Source organism: Misgurnus anguillicaudatus, chromosome 13 (genome assembly GCF_027580225.2).
Source record: "Misgurnus anguillicaudatus chromosome 13, ASM2758022v2, whole genome shotgun sequence".
NCBI classification, from domain to species: Eukaryota; Metazoa; Chordata; class Actinopteri; order Cypriniformes; family Cobitidae; genus Misgurnus; species Misgurnus anguillicaudatus.
In genome coordinates, this window is record NC_073349.2 from 32,912,650 (window position 1) to 32,928,124 (window position 15,475).

Here is a 15,475-nt window from a genome sequence, read left to right on the forward strand (position 1 = left end):
CCCTTTCCAACGACCCCACCCACGTCTCCGTACCCCTTTCCCCGGCCGAGATACGACCCCGGGAACATCGCCCCGTCAACCCGACCACCGTGCACCCGAGGCCGGCTTTGGACCCCGCAACGGACACCCTGGAGCTCGTACCCGGCGCACCGTTTGGTCCCTGCCATCCCACTCTTAAGCACTCCCCCACCGGACTAAGCCCCATCCTCCCGGCCCTTCTGGAGAACCAAACAGTTGGTCAACCCCAAAATTTCTCCAACCGTTGGTCAACCCGAAAGATTTTCCAGCAGTTGGTCAACCTCAATCGACTTAGGTTTTGGAGCGTTCGAGTTTCCAGCAGTTGGTCAACCTCAATCGACTTAGGTTTTGGAGTGTTCGCGTTTCCAGCAGTTGGTCAACCTCAATCGACTTAGGTTTTGGAGCGTTCGCGTTTCCAGCAGTTGGTCAACCTCAATCGACTTAGGCTCTGGAGCTTTCGCCTCTCCAGCAGTTGGTCAACCCCAACGACTTAGGCTCTTGAGCTTTTACTTCTCCAGCAGTTGGTCAACCCCATCGACTTAGGTTCTGGGGCGTTCGCTTCTCCTGCCATAGACTTAGGTTCTAGAGCTATCGCCTCTCCGACAGTTGGTCAACCCCAATCGACTTAGGCTCTGGAGCTTTCACTTCTCCAGCAGTTGGTCAACCCCATCGACTTAGGTTCTGGAGCTTTCGCCTCTCCGACAGTTGGTCAACCCCGATCGACTTAGCTATATACCTGATGGCACCTGTTCGCCCTACCGTCCCCCGCGAAGGGGGAACCCGCCGGGTCCGCGGCCGGGAGGGTGCGCCTCGGTCGGCCTGGGGGACCGGAGATACTTCCGGTCGAAAATCCGAATTTCGTTACAGCGCCGCTCCGGCGCCTCGGGCCCGGGTACTTCGACCTTCGGGTCGGTCGGTCCGCCGGAGGGGCCCTTTCGAACGAGCCCACCCGCGAGTATCTGGCCCTTTCCGCAGCGGAGATACGGGGTGCCGTCTCCGGATTTTCCCACGGCCGCTGCTCGGGCGCCTTAAGTCCCAGGACGTCGCCCTCGGGGTCGGTCGCTCTACCCGAGGGGACCTTTCGAACGAGCCCGCCCTCGACCCTCCGACCCTTTCCGCGGCCGAGATACGGCGGATCGAAAAAAAAAAAACGCTGGTCCGGAGTTCGCGCGCCCGTAGCGTCCGCTGCGTTCGTCCGCCGGAGGCGCGGCCGGTCTCGTTCGAAAGGTCTCTCTCGGGGCTTTCCGTGGACGCCAGCCTCGGGTCCGTGCGACCCCGGGGGCCGGAGATACGGACTTCCACCGCTGCACCTTTAAACGGCCGTAGCTCGGGCGCCTTAAAACCGAGACCTTAGCCCTTTGGGTCCCTCATCCTCCAGGAGGGGCCCTTTCCAACGACCCCACCCACGTCTCCGTACCCCTTTCCCCGGCCGAGATACGACCCCGGGAACATCGCCCCGTCAACCCGACCACCGTGCACCCGAGGCCGGCTTTGGACCCCGCAACGGACACCCTGGAGCTCGTACCCGGCGCACCGTTTGGTCCCTGCCATCCCACTCTTAAGCACTCCCCCACCGGACTAAGCCCCATCCTCCCGGCCCTTCTGGAGAACCAAACAGTTGGTCAACCCCAAAATTTCTCCAACCGTTGGTCAACCCGAAAGATTTTCCAGCAGTTGGTCAACCTCAATCGACTTAGGTTTTGGAGCGTTCGAGTTTCCAGCAGTTGGTCAACCTCAATCGACTTAGGTTTTGGAGTGTTCGCGTTTCCAGCAGTTGGTCAACCTCAATCGACTTAGGTTTTGGAGCGTTCGCGTTTCCAGCAGTTGGTCAACCTCAATCGACTTAGGCTCTGGAGCTTTCGCCTCTCCAGCAGTTGGTCAACCCCAACGACTTAGGCTCTTGAGCTTTTACTTCTCCAGCAGTTGGTCAACCCCATCGACTTAGGTTCTGGGGCGTTCGCTTCTCCTGCCATAGACTTAGGTTCTAGAGCTATCGCCTCTCCGACAGTTGGTCAACCCCAATCGACTTAGGCTCTGGAGCTTTCACTTCTCCAGCAGTTGGTCAACCCCATCGACTTAGGTTCTGGAGCTTTCGCCTCTCCGACAGTTGGTCAACCCCGATCGACTTAGCTATATACCTGATGGCACCTGTTCGCCCTACCGTCCCCCGCGAAGGGGGAACCCGCCGGGTCCGCGGCCGGGAGGGTGCGCCTCGGTCGGCCTGGGGGACCGGAGATACTTCCGGTCGAAAATCCGAATTTCGTTACAGCGCCGCTCCGGCGCCTCGGGCCCGGGTACTTCGACCTTCGGGTCGGTCGGTCCGCCGGAGGGGCCCTTTCGAACGAGCCCACCCGCGAGTATCTGGCCCTTTCCGCAGCGGAGATACGGGGTGCCGTCTCCGGATTTTCCCACGGCCGCTGCTCGGGCGCCTTAAGTCCCAGGACGTCGCCCTCGGGGTCGGTCGCTCTACCCGAGGGGACCTTTCGAACGAGCCCGCCCTCGACCCTCCGACCCTTTCCGCGGCCGAGATACGGCGGATCGAAAAAAAAAAAACGCTGGTCCGGAGTTCGCGCGCCCGTAGCGTCCGCTGCGTTCGTCCGCCGGAGGCGCGGCCGGTCTCGTTCGAAAGGTCTTTCCCGGGGCTTTCCGGCGACGCCGGCCCCGAGTCCGTGCGATCCCGTGGACCGGAGATACTTCCGGTCGAATATCCGAATTTCGTTACCGCGCCGCTCCGGCGCCTCGGGCCCGGGGCCTTCGACCTTCGGGTCGATTGGTCCGCCGGATGGGCCCTTTCGAACGAGCCCAACCACAAGTATCTGGCCCTTTCCGCGGCGGAGATACGGGGGGCCTTCTCCGGATTTTCCCACGGCCGCTGCTCGGGCGCCTTAAGTCCGAGGACGTCGCCCTCGGGGTCGGTCGCTTTACCCGAGGGGACCTTTCGAACGAGCCCGCCCTCGACCCTCCGACCCTTTCCGCGGCCGAGATACGGCGGATCGAAAAAAAAAAACGCTGGTCCGGAGTTCGCGCGCCCGTAGCGTCCGCTGCGTTCGTCCGCCGGAGGCGCGGCCGGTCTCGTTCGAAAGGTCTTTCCCGGGGCTTTCCGGCGACGCCGGCCCCGAGTCCGTGCGACCCCGTGGACCGGAGATACTTCCGGTAGAATATCCGAATTTCGTTACCGCGCCGCTCCGGCGCCTCGGGTCCGGGGCCTTCGACCTTCGGGTCGATTGGTCCGCCGGAGGGGCCCTTTCGAACGAGCCCACCCGCGAGTATCTGGCCTTTTCCGCGGCGGAGATACGGGGGGCCGTCTCCGGATTTTCCCACGGCCGCTGCTCGGGCGCCTTAAGTCCGAGGACGTCGCCCTCGGGGTCGGTCGCTCTACCCGAGGGGACCTTTCGAACGAGCCCGCCCTCGACCCTCCGACCCTTTCCGCGGCCGAGATACGGCGGTTCGAAAAAAAAAAAACGCTCGTCCGTAGTTCGCTTGCCCGTAGCGTCCGCTGCGTTCGTCCGCCGGAGGCGCGGCCGGTCTCGTTCGAAAGGTCTCTCTCGGGGCTTTCCGTGGACGCCAGCCTCGGGTCCGTGCGACCCCGGGGGCCGGAGATACGGACTTCCACCGCTGCACCTTTAAACGGCCGTAGCTCGGGCGCCTTAAGACCGAGACCTTAGCCCTTTGGGTCCCTCATCCTCCAGGAGGGGCCCTTTCCAACGACCCCACCCACGTCTCCGTACCCCTTTCCCCGGCCGAGATACGACCCCGGGAACATCGCCCCGTCAACCCGACCACCGTGCACCCGAGGCCGGCTTTGGACCCCGCGACGGACACCCTGGAGCTCGTACCCGGCGCACCGTTTGGTCCCTGCCATCCCACTCTTAAGCACTCCCCCACCGGACTAAGCCCCATCCTCCCGGCCCTTCTGGAGAACCAAACAGTTGGTCAACCCCAAAATTTCTCCAACCGTTGGTCAACCCGAAAGATTTTCCAGCAGTTGGTCAACCTCAATCGACTTAGGTTTTGGAGCGTTCGAGTTTCCAGCAGTTGGTCAACCTCAATCGATTTAGGTTTTGGAGTGTTCGCGTTTCCAGCAGTTGGTCAACCTCAATCGACTTAGGTTTTGGAGCGTTCGCGTTTCCAGCAGTTGGTCAACCTCAATCGACTTAGGCTCTGGAGCTTTCGCCTCTCCAGCAGTTGGTCAACCCCAACGACTTAGGCTCTTGAGCTTTTACTTCTCCAGCAGTTGGTCAACCCCATCGACTTAGGTTCTGGGGCGTTCGCTTCTCCTGCCATAGACTTAGGTTCTAGAGCTATCGCCTCTCCGACAGTTGGTCAACCCCAATCGACTTAGGCTCTGGAGCTTTCACTTCTCCAGCAGTTGGTCAACCCCATCGACTTGAGTTCTGGAGCTTTCGCCTCTCCGACAGTTGGTCAACCCCGATCGACTTAGCTATATACCTGATGGCACCTGTTCGCCCTACCGTCCCCCGCGAAGGGGGAACCCGCCGGGTCCGCGGCCGGGAGGGTGCGCCTCGGTCGGCCTGGGGGACCGGAGATACTTCCGGTCGAAAATCCGAATTTCGTTACAGCGCCGCTCCGGCGCCTCGGGCCCGGGTCCTTCGACCTTCGGGTCGGTCGGTCCGCCGGAGGGGCCCTTTCGAACGAGCCCACCCGCGAGTATCTGGCCCTTTCCGCAGCGGAGATACGGGGTGCCGTCTCCGGATTTTCCCACGGCCGCTGCTCGGGCGCCTTAAGTCCCAGGACGTCGCCCTCGGGGTCGGTCGCTCTACCCGAGGGGACCTTTCGAACGAGCCCGCCCTCGACCCTCCGACCCTTTCCGCGGCCGAGATACGGCGGATCGAAAAAAAAAAACGCTGGTCCGGAGTTCGCGCGCCCGTAGCGTCCGCTGCGTTCGTCCGCCGGAGGCGCGGCCGGTCTCGTTCGAAAGGTCTTTCCCGGGGCTTTCCGGCGACGCCGGCCCCGAGTCCGTGCGACCCCGTGGACCGGAGATACTTCCGGTAGAATATCCGAATTTCGTTACCGCGCCGCTCCGGCGCCTCGGGTCCGGGGCCTTCGACCTTCGGGTCGATTGGTCCGCCGGAGGGGCCCTTTCGAACGAGCCCACCCGCGAGTATCTGGCCTTTTCCGCGGCGGAGATACGGGGGGCCGTCTCCGGATTTTCCCACGGCCGCTGCTCGGGCGCCTTAAGTCCGAGGACGTCGCCCTCGGGGTCGGTCGCTCTACCCGAGGGGACCTTTCGAACGAGCCCGCCCTCGACCCTCCGACCCTTTCCGCGGCCGAGATACGGCGGATCGAAAAAAAAAAAACGCTGGTCCGGAGTTCGCGCGCCCGTAGCGTCCGCTGCGTTCGTCCGCCGGAAGCGCGGCCGGTCTCGTTCGAAAGGTCTTTCCCGGGGCTTTCCGGCGACGCCGGCCCCGAGTCCGTGCGATCCCGTGGACCGGAGATACTTCCGGTCGAATATCCGAATTTCGTTACCGCGCCGCTCCGGCGCCTCGGGCCCGGGGCCTTCGACCTTCGGGTCGATTGGTCCGCCGGATGGGCTCTTTCGAACGAGCCCACCCACGAGTATCTGGCCCTTTCCGCGGCGGAGATACGGGGTGCCGTCTCCGGATTTTCCCACGGCCGCTGCTCGGGCGCCTTAAGTCCCAGGACGTCGCCCTCGGGGTCGGTCGCTCTACCCGAGGGGACCTTTCGAACGAGCCCGCCCTCGACCCTCCGACCCTTTCCGCGGCCGAGATACGGCGGATCGAAAAAAAAAAACGCTGGTCCGGAGTTCGCGCGCCCGTAGCGTCCGCTGCGTTCGTTCGCCGGAGGCGCGGCCGGTCTCGTTCGAAAGGTCTTTCCCGGGGCTTTCCGGCGACGCCGGCCCCGAGTCCGTGCGACCCCGTGGACCGGAGATACTTCCGGTCGAATATCCGAATTTCGTTACCGCGCCGCTCCGGCGCCTCGGGTCCGGGGCCTTCGACCTTCGGGTCGATTGGTCCGCCGGAGGGGCCCTTTCGAACGAGCCCACCCGCGAGTATCTGGCCTTTTCCGCGGCGGAGATACGGGGGGCCGTCTCCGGATTTTCCCACGGCCGCTGCTCGGGCGCCTTAAGTCCGAGGACGTCGCCCTCGGGGTCGGTCGCTCTACCCGAGGGGACCTTTCGAACGAGCCCGCCCTCGACCCTCCGACCCTTTCCGCGGCCGAGATACGGCGGATCGAAAAAAAAAAAACGCTGGTCCGGAGTTCGCGCGCACGTAGCGTCCGCTGCGTTCGTCCGCCGGAGGCGCGGCCGGTCTCGTTCGAAAGGTCTCTCTCGGGGCTTTCCGTGGACGCCAGCCTCGGGTCCGTGCGACCCCGGGGGCCGGAGATACGGACTTCCACCGCTGCACCTTTAAACGGCCGTAGCTCGGGCGCCTTAAAACCGAGACCTTAGCCCTTTGGGTCCCTCATCCTCCAGGAGGGGCCCTTTCCAACGACCCCACCCACGTCTCCGTACCCCTTTCCCCGGCCGAGATACGACCCCGGGAACATCGCCCAGTCAACCCGACCACCGTGCACCCGAGGCCGGCTTTGGACCCCGCAACGGACACCCTGGAGCTCGTACCCGGCACACCGTTTGGTCCCTGCCATCCCACTCTTAAGCACTCCCCCACCGGACTAAGCCCCATCCTCCCGGCCCTTCTGGAGAACCAAACAGTTGGTCAACCCCAAAATTTCTCCAACCGTTGGTCAACCCGAAAGATTTTCCAGCAGTTGGTCAACCTCAATCGACTTAGGTTTTGGAGCGTTCGAGTTTCCAGCAGTTGGTCAACCTCAATCGACTTAGGTTTTGGAGTGTTCACGTTTCCAGCAGTTGGTCAACCTCAATCGACTTAGGTTTTGGAGCGTTCGCGTTTCCAGCAGTTGGTCAACCTCAATCGACTTAGGCTCTGGAGCTTTCGCCTCTCCAGCAGTTGGTCAACCCCAACGACTTAGGCTCTGGAGCTTTCACTTCTCCAGCAGTTGGTCAACCCCATCGACTTAGGTTCTGGAGCTTTCGCCTCTCCGACAGTTGGTCAACCCCGATCGACTTAGCTATATACCTGATGGCACCTGTTCGCCCTACCGTCCCCCGCGAAGGGGGAACCCGCCGGGTCTGCGGCCGGGAGGGTGCGCCTCGGTCGGCCTGGGGGACCGGAGATTCTTCCGGTCGAAAATCCGAATTTCGTTACAGCGCCGCTCCGGCGCCTCGGGCCCGGGTCCTTCGACCTTCGGGTCGGTCGGTCCGCCGGAGGGGCCCTTTCGAACGAGCCCACCCGCGAGTATCTGGCCCTTTCCGCAGCGGAGATACGGGGTGCCGTCTCCGGATTTTCCCACGGCCGCTGCTCGGGCGCCTTAAGTCCCAGGACGTCGCCCTCGGGGTCGGTCGCTCTACCCGAGGGGACCTTTCGAACGAGCCCGCCCTCGACCCTCCGACCCTTTCCGCGGCCGAGATACGGCGGTTCGAAAAAAAAAAAAAACGCTCGTCCGGAGTTTGCTCGCCCGTAGCGTCCGCTGCGTTCGTCCGCCGGAGGCGTGACCGGTCTCGTTCGAAAGGTCTTTCCCGGGGCTTTCCGGCGACGCCGGCCCCGAGTCCGTGCGATCCCGTGGACCGGAGATACTTCCGGTCGAATATCCGAATTTCGTTACCGCGCCGCTCCGGCGCCTCGGGCCCGGGGCCTTCGACCTTCGGGTCGATTGGTCCGCCGGATGGGCCCTTTCGAACGAGCCCACCCACGAGTATCTGGCCCTTTCCGCGGCGGAGATACGGGGGGCCTTCTCCGGATTTTCCCACGGCCGCTGCTCGGGCGCCTTAAGTCCGAGGACGTCGCCCTCGGGGTCGGTCGCTCTACCCGAGGGGACCTTTCGAACGAGCCCGCCGTCGACCCTCCGACCCTTTCCGCGGCCGAGATAAGGCGAATCGAAAAAAAAAAACGCTGGTCCGGAGTTCGCGCGCCCGTAGCGTCCGCTGCGTTCGTCCGCCGGAGGCGCGGCCGGTCTCGTTCGAAAGGGCTTTCCCGGGGCTTTCCGGCGACGCCGGCCCCGAGTCCGTGCGATCCCGTGGACCGGAGATACTTCCGGTCGAATATCCGAATTTCGTTACCGCGCCGCTCCGGCGCCTCGGGCCCGGGGCCTTCGACCTTCGGGTCGATTGGTCCGCCGGATGGGCCCTTTCGAACGAGCCCACCCACGAGTATCTGGCCCTTTCCGCGGCGGAGATACGGGGGGCCTTCTCCGGATTTTCCCACGGCCGCTGCTCGGGCGCCTTAAGTCCGAGGACGTCGCCCTCGGGGTCGGTCGCTCTACCCGAGGGGACCTTTCGAACGAGCCCGCCCTCGACCCTCCGACCCTTTCCGCGGCCGAGATACGGCGGATCGAAAAAAAAAAAACGCTGGTCCGGAGTCGCGCGCCCGTAGCGTCCGCTGCGTTCGTCCGCCGGAGGCGCGGCCGGTCTCGTTCGAAAGGTCTTTCCCGGGGCTTTCCGGCGACGTCGGCCCCGAGTCCGTGCGACCCCGTGGACCGGAGATACTTCCGGTAGAATATCCGAATTTCGTTACCGCGCCGCTCCGGCGCCTCGGGTCCGGGGCCTTCGACCTTCGGGTCGATTGGTCCGCCGGAGGGGCCCTTTCGAACGAGCCCACCCGCGAGTATCTGTCCTTTTCCGCGGCGGAGATACGGGGGGCCGTCTCCGGATTTTCCCACGGCCGCTGCTCGGGCGCCTTAAGTCCGAGGACCCCGGGAACATCGCCCCGTCAACCCGACCACCGTGCACCCGAGGCCGGCTTTGGACCCCGCGACGGACACCCTGGAGCTCGTACCCGGCGCACCGTTTAGTCCCTGCCATCCCACTCTTAAGCACTCCCCCACCGGACTAAGCCCCATCCTCCCGGCCCTTCTGGAGAACCAAACAGTTGGTCAACCCCAAAATTTCTCCAACCGTTGGTCAACCCGAAAGATTTTCCAGCAGTTGGTCAACCTCAATCGACTTAGGTTTTGGAGCGTTCGAGTTTCCAGCAGTTGGTCAACCTCAATCGACTTAGGTTTTGGAGTGTTCGCGTTTCCAGCAGTTGGTCAACCTCAATCGACTTAGGTTTTGGAGCGTTCGCGTTTCCAGCAGTTGGTCAACATCAATCGACTTAGGCTCTGGAGCTTTCGCCTCTCCAGCAGTTGGTCAACCCCAACGACTTAGGCTCTTGAGCTTTCACTTCTCCAGCAGTTGGTCAACCCCATCGACTTAGGTTCTGGGGCGTTCGCTTCTCCTGCCATAGACTTAGGTTCTAGAGCTTTCGCCTCTCCGACAGTTGGTCAACCCCAATCGACTTAGGCTCTGGAGCTTTCACTTCTCCAGCAGTTGGTCAACCCCATCGACTTAGGTTCTGGAGCTTTCGCCTCTCCGACAGTTGGTCAACCCCGATCTACTTAGCTATATACCTGATGGCACCTGTTCGCCCTACCGTCCCCCGCGAAGGGGGAACCCGCCGGGACCGCGGCCGGGAGGGTGCGCCTCGGTCGGCCCGGGGGACCGGAGATACTTCCGGTCGAAAATCCGAATTTCGTTACAGCGCCGCTCCGGCGCCTCGGGCCCGGGTCCTTCGACCTTCGGGTCGGTCGGTCCGCCGGAGGGGCCCTTTCGAACGAGCCCACCCGCGAGTATCTGGCCCTTTCCGCGGCGGAGATACGGGGGGCCGTCTCCGGATTTTCCCACGGCCGCTGCTCGGGCGCCTTAAGTCCGAGGACGTCGCCCTCGGGGTCGGTCGCTCTACCCGAGGGGACCTTTCGAACGAGCCCGCCCTCGACCCTCCGACCCTTTCCGCGGCCGAGATACGGCGATCGAAAAAAAAACGCTGGTCCGGAGTTCGCGCGCCCGTAGCGTCCGCTGCGTTCGTCCGCCGGAGGCGCGGCTGGTCTCGTTCGAAAGGTCTTTCCCGGGGCTTTCCGGCGACGCCGGCCCCGAGCACTGCATGAAAAGAGGTGTATCCGTACTAGGAAACTCCTGTAAACACCACTGATTTTCGGAAGTATCAACTAGTTCCACTGAGGGTAAACTACTAATTCCACCAAGTTAGGAAACTCCCGTAATGATACCAATTCGGATGTATCTTGCTGAGGGGATATCCCCGTGGAATATGCAGCCATTTGTTGCCATGGCAAGTAATCCCATTGAAGATTTTGGCAGGGGCCACTTTCACACCTACAGAGGTACTGGAATTTCACACCTGTGCACAATTCTAGTGTCCCCATTGGTGTTTAATCTCAACACTGATTGGTTGCTTTTAAAACCCTGACAACTATTGGGACACAACTTTGAAACTTTCCAGTTGAGATGATTTGATTGGTTACACTTTGTTTTAAGCCCAACCCAAGCCCTCATAGCTTAGTGACTTGATTGGTTATTTGGCTGCTATGCAGATAGACTACAACCCCCCCCCTCCCAACTATATACTACTATACATCCCCAAAACCCCTTAAAAAAAAAAAAAAACTTGAATTGAGCTTGAAATGTTTATTTAATAAAAAAAACTGAACAATCCACAATTGTCACAATCACAAAATAATATAATACACAAATATTAAAAGTTGCATACATAAACAATACAATTTAAACTCATAAATATACAGACAGAGAAAGCAATATTAGAGTAAAATAAAACTAAATAAAAGCAACAATGAAAACTACATTTAAAGCAGTACAATGTAATGTAGCAGTGGCGGCTCGTGACTGCTCATCCGAGGGTTGCAAATTCAAAATAAGTGTTCGGAGTGTCATGTGTGTTGCTTGTGTTTTTAAAATATGTGTTTGTTGCTTCATGTAAACCACGTGCATCACGTGTTTAGTCAAAACACGTGATGCACATACACACACTCGACATGCAGAACACATATTTTGAAATTGGGAACCACACAAATGATGGGCTATATACATGTTGTGACAAACTTCGCATCGAGTGCTCACAAAAAAAGAAGTCACCAGCTGCCACTGTAATGTAGTAAATATCTAAATAAAATGAACAACAACTATATTGATCTTGCTCTTAAGAAATCAGTCCTACACTGCAAAAAATGACTCTTACATAGTATTTTTGTCTTGTTTTCAGTAGAAATATTTAAATTAAAATGCTTTTTCTTGAGGAACAAAATGACCCAAGAAAATAAGTCTAGTTTTAGACAAAATATAAATAAAATACACACATTAAGTGAATTTGTGCTTAAAACAAGCAAAAATATCTGCCAATAGTGTGATTAAAAAATGTTAAGTTTTCTTTTTTCTTAAAAACTTAATTAAAAACACAATTTTCTCACCCCATTGTGTTAGATATTTTTTCTTGTTTAGGCACAAATTATCTTAAATTGTATATTTTTGTCTAAAAACTAGAAATATTTTCTAAGGTAACTCTGCTCATCAAGAAAATACATCTCGATTTAAGAATGTTTAGTTTTTCTACTGAAAACAAGATAAAAAGTGTTAGAAAGTGATGTTTTGCAGTGTAGAATCAAGCTCTGTCTTGGAATTATTCAAACATTTCTCACTGTAACACTGTAATTTCTCACATTTAAGAAAACATTGCATTAAACCATTCAAGTTTTAAAACACATAGACTTGAGTACTGTGAACTTAAACAAATTGAGTCACATGCAGTTAAGCACCTATATTTAAGTTCACACTACCTAAATATAAGTGCATAATTGCACAAGACTTAAGTTCACAGTACTCAAATGTATGCTTTCCAAAACCTAATGGTTCAAGGCAACCGATTTCCTTAAATGGTTTGAGTTAACTGTTAGGTTTTACATTGTAAAGCATATACTTGTCAGCAAAGGTAACGTTGATGCACCCTCATCTGGACAGACATCTCTTTAGAGCCCTTTGGAAATATAAAAGTACATATAAGTATTTGGCATAATACTAATACACATATACATATACAGATACACACACACACGACAAATCAAATGACATAAAGTTGTACATTTTAGAAAGGTTACATTAAACTGTACAAAGATACAACAATATGGGGCGGTTTCCCGGACAGGGATTAGACTAGTCCTAGACTAAAACAGTTTTAAGAGCTGTCCAAACTGAAAACAACTTGCACTGACATATCTTAAAATACATCAGGGCCCTTTGTTTTGCCTCAAAATACACACAGGTAATGTTTTTAGTACGGCATATTTGTTAAAACTAGTTATATTTCCTAATTAAACTAAGGCCTAGTCCTAGATTAAGCTAATCCCTGTCCGGGAAACCGCCCCTATATGATCAAAAAACTTCATAACGTACATCTTCTTACTTGATTTTCTGTGTTGATGTCCTCAGAGTCTCTGTGACGTTCTGCAGCGTCATTACAGTAGGCTACTTCAATATAGTTGTCTATCAAACACAGAATAAAAATAGAATCACATACATCATAACACATCTATTTACTATTTAAAGGAATAGTCTACTCATTTTCAATATTAAAATATGTTATTACCTTAACTAAGAATTGTTGATACATCCCTCTATCATCTGTGTACGTGCACGTAAGCGCTGGAGCGCGCTGCGACACTTCGATAGCATTTAGCTTAGCCCCATTCATTCAATGGTACCAATCAGAGATAAAGTTAGAAGTGAAACACATCAACGTTTTTCCTATTTAAGATGAGTAGTTATACGAGCAAGTTTGGTGGTACAAAATAAAACGTAGCAACAAGCGGATTTAAAAGAGGAACTATATTTTATGGCGTAATAGCACTTTTGGGAGTACTTCGACTCGCCTGAAAAGTCCGCTACCCTTCTCCCTCTCATAATGGGAGAGGGAGGGTGTTACTGCGCCGAGTCGAAGTACTCCCAAAAGTGTTATTACACCATAAAATATAGTTCCTCTTTTAAATCCGCTTAGAAAAGCGCTACGTTTTATTTTGTACCACCAAACTTGCTCATAACTACTCGTCTTAAATAGAAAAAACGTTGATATGTTTGGTCACTTCTAACTTTATCTCTAAATGGTACCATTGAATGAATGGGGCTAAGCTAAATGCTATCGAAGTGTCGCAGCGCGCTCCAGCGCTTACGTGCACGCACACAGATGATAGAGGGATGTATCAACAATTCTTAGTTAAGGTAACATATTTTAATATTGAAAATGAGTAGACTATTCCTTTAACCTCTTTGATTGAATAATTTCATTATTAAACTTACATCATTTTGGCCAGATTGCAGTGACATCAATTTCTTCAGTGTCTGGATCAGTCTGATGTTTTAGCTTCCACTGTTACTTCATTATATTTCTCTGTCAAACACAGAATTAAAAATCAAAATCACATACATCACAACACATCTGTTTACTATTTAACCTGTTTTACATCATCTTTACCCAGAAACCTCTTCAGCGTCCACAAAGTTGACCACAGTGTACATGAACTCTGTAAACACAAACATGGATAGACTTCATATTTAAAAAGATGAAGAACAGCAAACATATTACGTTAAAATATATTATGACTCCAAGCTTCTTTACAATTAGCATCTAGGTTCTCTCAAAGTGAAGCTGGCTTTGTTACAAATCAATATAAAGCTATTAAAACCATCTTGAAAAATAAGCAGCATCTACCAGAACTAAAGCAATGAGCTTTTAAACAACAAAAGATCGTCTGTGTATGTATCATTTAAAATAGCAGAGAGACACTTGCTAGCTGCTAACATTTCCAACACACAAGTTACTGTTGTTTTGTTTGTTTTAAGCAAAGAACGTCTCATCTTGGCTTCTTTAAAGTTTTGTTTTAAAAAAATTAAACATCGAATTGATTCTTTTAACAGCCCGGTTTGAATGTTACTTCGAGTATTTTTAACCTCATGTTTACCGCTGTGTACCATGTTCCCTTAATGTTTTACTGTTTGTGTTTAAATTCAAACAGTTCTAGTGTAAAGACAAAAACGAATCACAGTAAATAACATAATATGAACAAATAGGCAACCGATCAGCGCGATGCAGACAAACTAATAAAGAGTCCGTGCGACCCCGTGGACCGGAGATACTTCCGGTCGAATATCCGAATTTCGTTACCGCGCCGCTCCGGCGCCTCGGGTCCGGGGCCTTCGACCTTCGGGTCGATTGGTCCGCCGGAGGGGCCCTTTCGAACGAGCCCACCCTCGAGTATCTGGCCTTTTCCGCGGCGGAGATACGGGGGGCCGTCTCCGGATTTTCCCACGGCCGCTGCTCGGGCGCCTTAAGTCCGAGGACGTCGCCCTCGGGGTCGGTCGCTCTACCCGAGGGGACCTTTCGAACGAGCCCGCCCTCGACCCTCCGACCCTTTCCGCGGCCGAGATACGGCGGATCGAAAAAAAAAAACGCTGGTCCGGAGTTCGCGCGCCCGTAGCGTCCGCTGCGTTCGTCCGCCGGAGGCGCGGCCGGTCTCGTTCGAAAGGTCTTTCCCGGGGCTTTCCGGCGACGCCGGCCCCGAGTCCGTGCGACCCCGTGGACCGGAGATACTTCCGGTCGAATATCCGAAATTCGTTACCGCGCCGCTCCGGCGCCTCGGGTCCGGGGCCTTCGACCTTCGGGTCGGTCGGTCCGCCGGAGGGGCCCTTTCGAACGAGCCCACCCGCGAGTATCTGGCCCTTTCCGCAGCGGAGATACGGGGTGCCGACTCCGGATTTTCCCACGGCCGCTGCTCGGGCGCCTTAAGTCCGAGGACGTCGCCCTCGGGGTCGGTCGCTCTACCCGAGGGGACCTTTCGAACGAGCCCGCCCTCGACCCTCCGACCCTTTCCGCGGCCGAGAAACGGCGGTTCGAAAAAAAAAAAACGCTCGTCCGGAGTTTGCTCGCCCGTAGCGTCCGCTGCGTTCGTCCGCCGGAGACGTGACTGGTCTGGTTCGAAAGGTCTTTCCCGGGGCTTTCCGGCGACGCCGGCCCCGAGTCCGTGCGACCCCGTGGACCGGAGATACTTCCGGTCGAATATCCGAATTTCGTTACCGCGCCGCTCCGGCGCCTCGGGTCCGGGGCCTTCGAACTTCGGGTCGATTGGTCCGCCGGAGGGGCCCTTTCAAACGAGCCCACCCGCGAGTATCTGGCCCTTTCCGCGGCGGAGATACGGGGGGCCGTCACCGGATTTTCCCACGGCCGCTGCTCGGGCGCCTTAAGTCCGAGGACGTCGCCCTCGGGGTCGGTCGCTCTATCCGAGGGGACCTTTCGAACGAGCCCGCCCTCGACCCTCCGACCCTTTCCGCGGCCGAGATACGGCGGATCAAAAAAAAAAACGCTGGTCCGGAGTTCGCGCGCCCGTAGCGTCCGCTGCGTTCGTCCGCTGGAGGCGCGGCCGGTCTCGTTCGAAAGGTCTTTCCCTGGGCTTTTCGGCGACGCCGGCCCCGAGTCCGTGCGACCCCGGGGCCCGGAGATACTTCCGGTCGAATTTAGGAAAACTTCGAACGGCCGTATCTCGGGCGCCTCGGGACCGGGGCCAT

The 15,475-nt window shown here is 56.2% G+C and overlaps 1 long non-coding RNA gene across 1 annotated transcript; it reads right to left on the reverse strand.

The window, feature by feature from the left end:
• Positions 1-10,517: 10,517 nt before the first annotated feature.
• Positions 10,518-13,843, reverse strand: LOC129414441 (uncharacterized). The gene is made up of 4 exons (XR_012373076.1): positions 13,378-13,843; positions 13,214-13,304; positions 12,324-12,403; positions 10,518-11,897 (listed from the first exon to the last, which is right to left on the reverse strand). It is a non-coding gene; the product is annotated as an uncharacterized lncRNA (long non-coding RNA).
• Between the last annotated feature and the right edge of the window lie 1,632 nt (positions 13,844-15,475).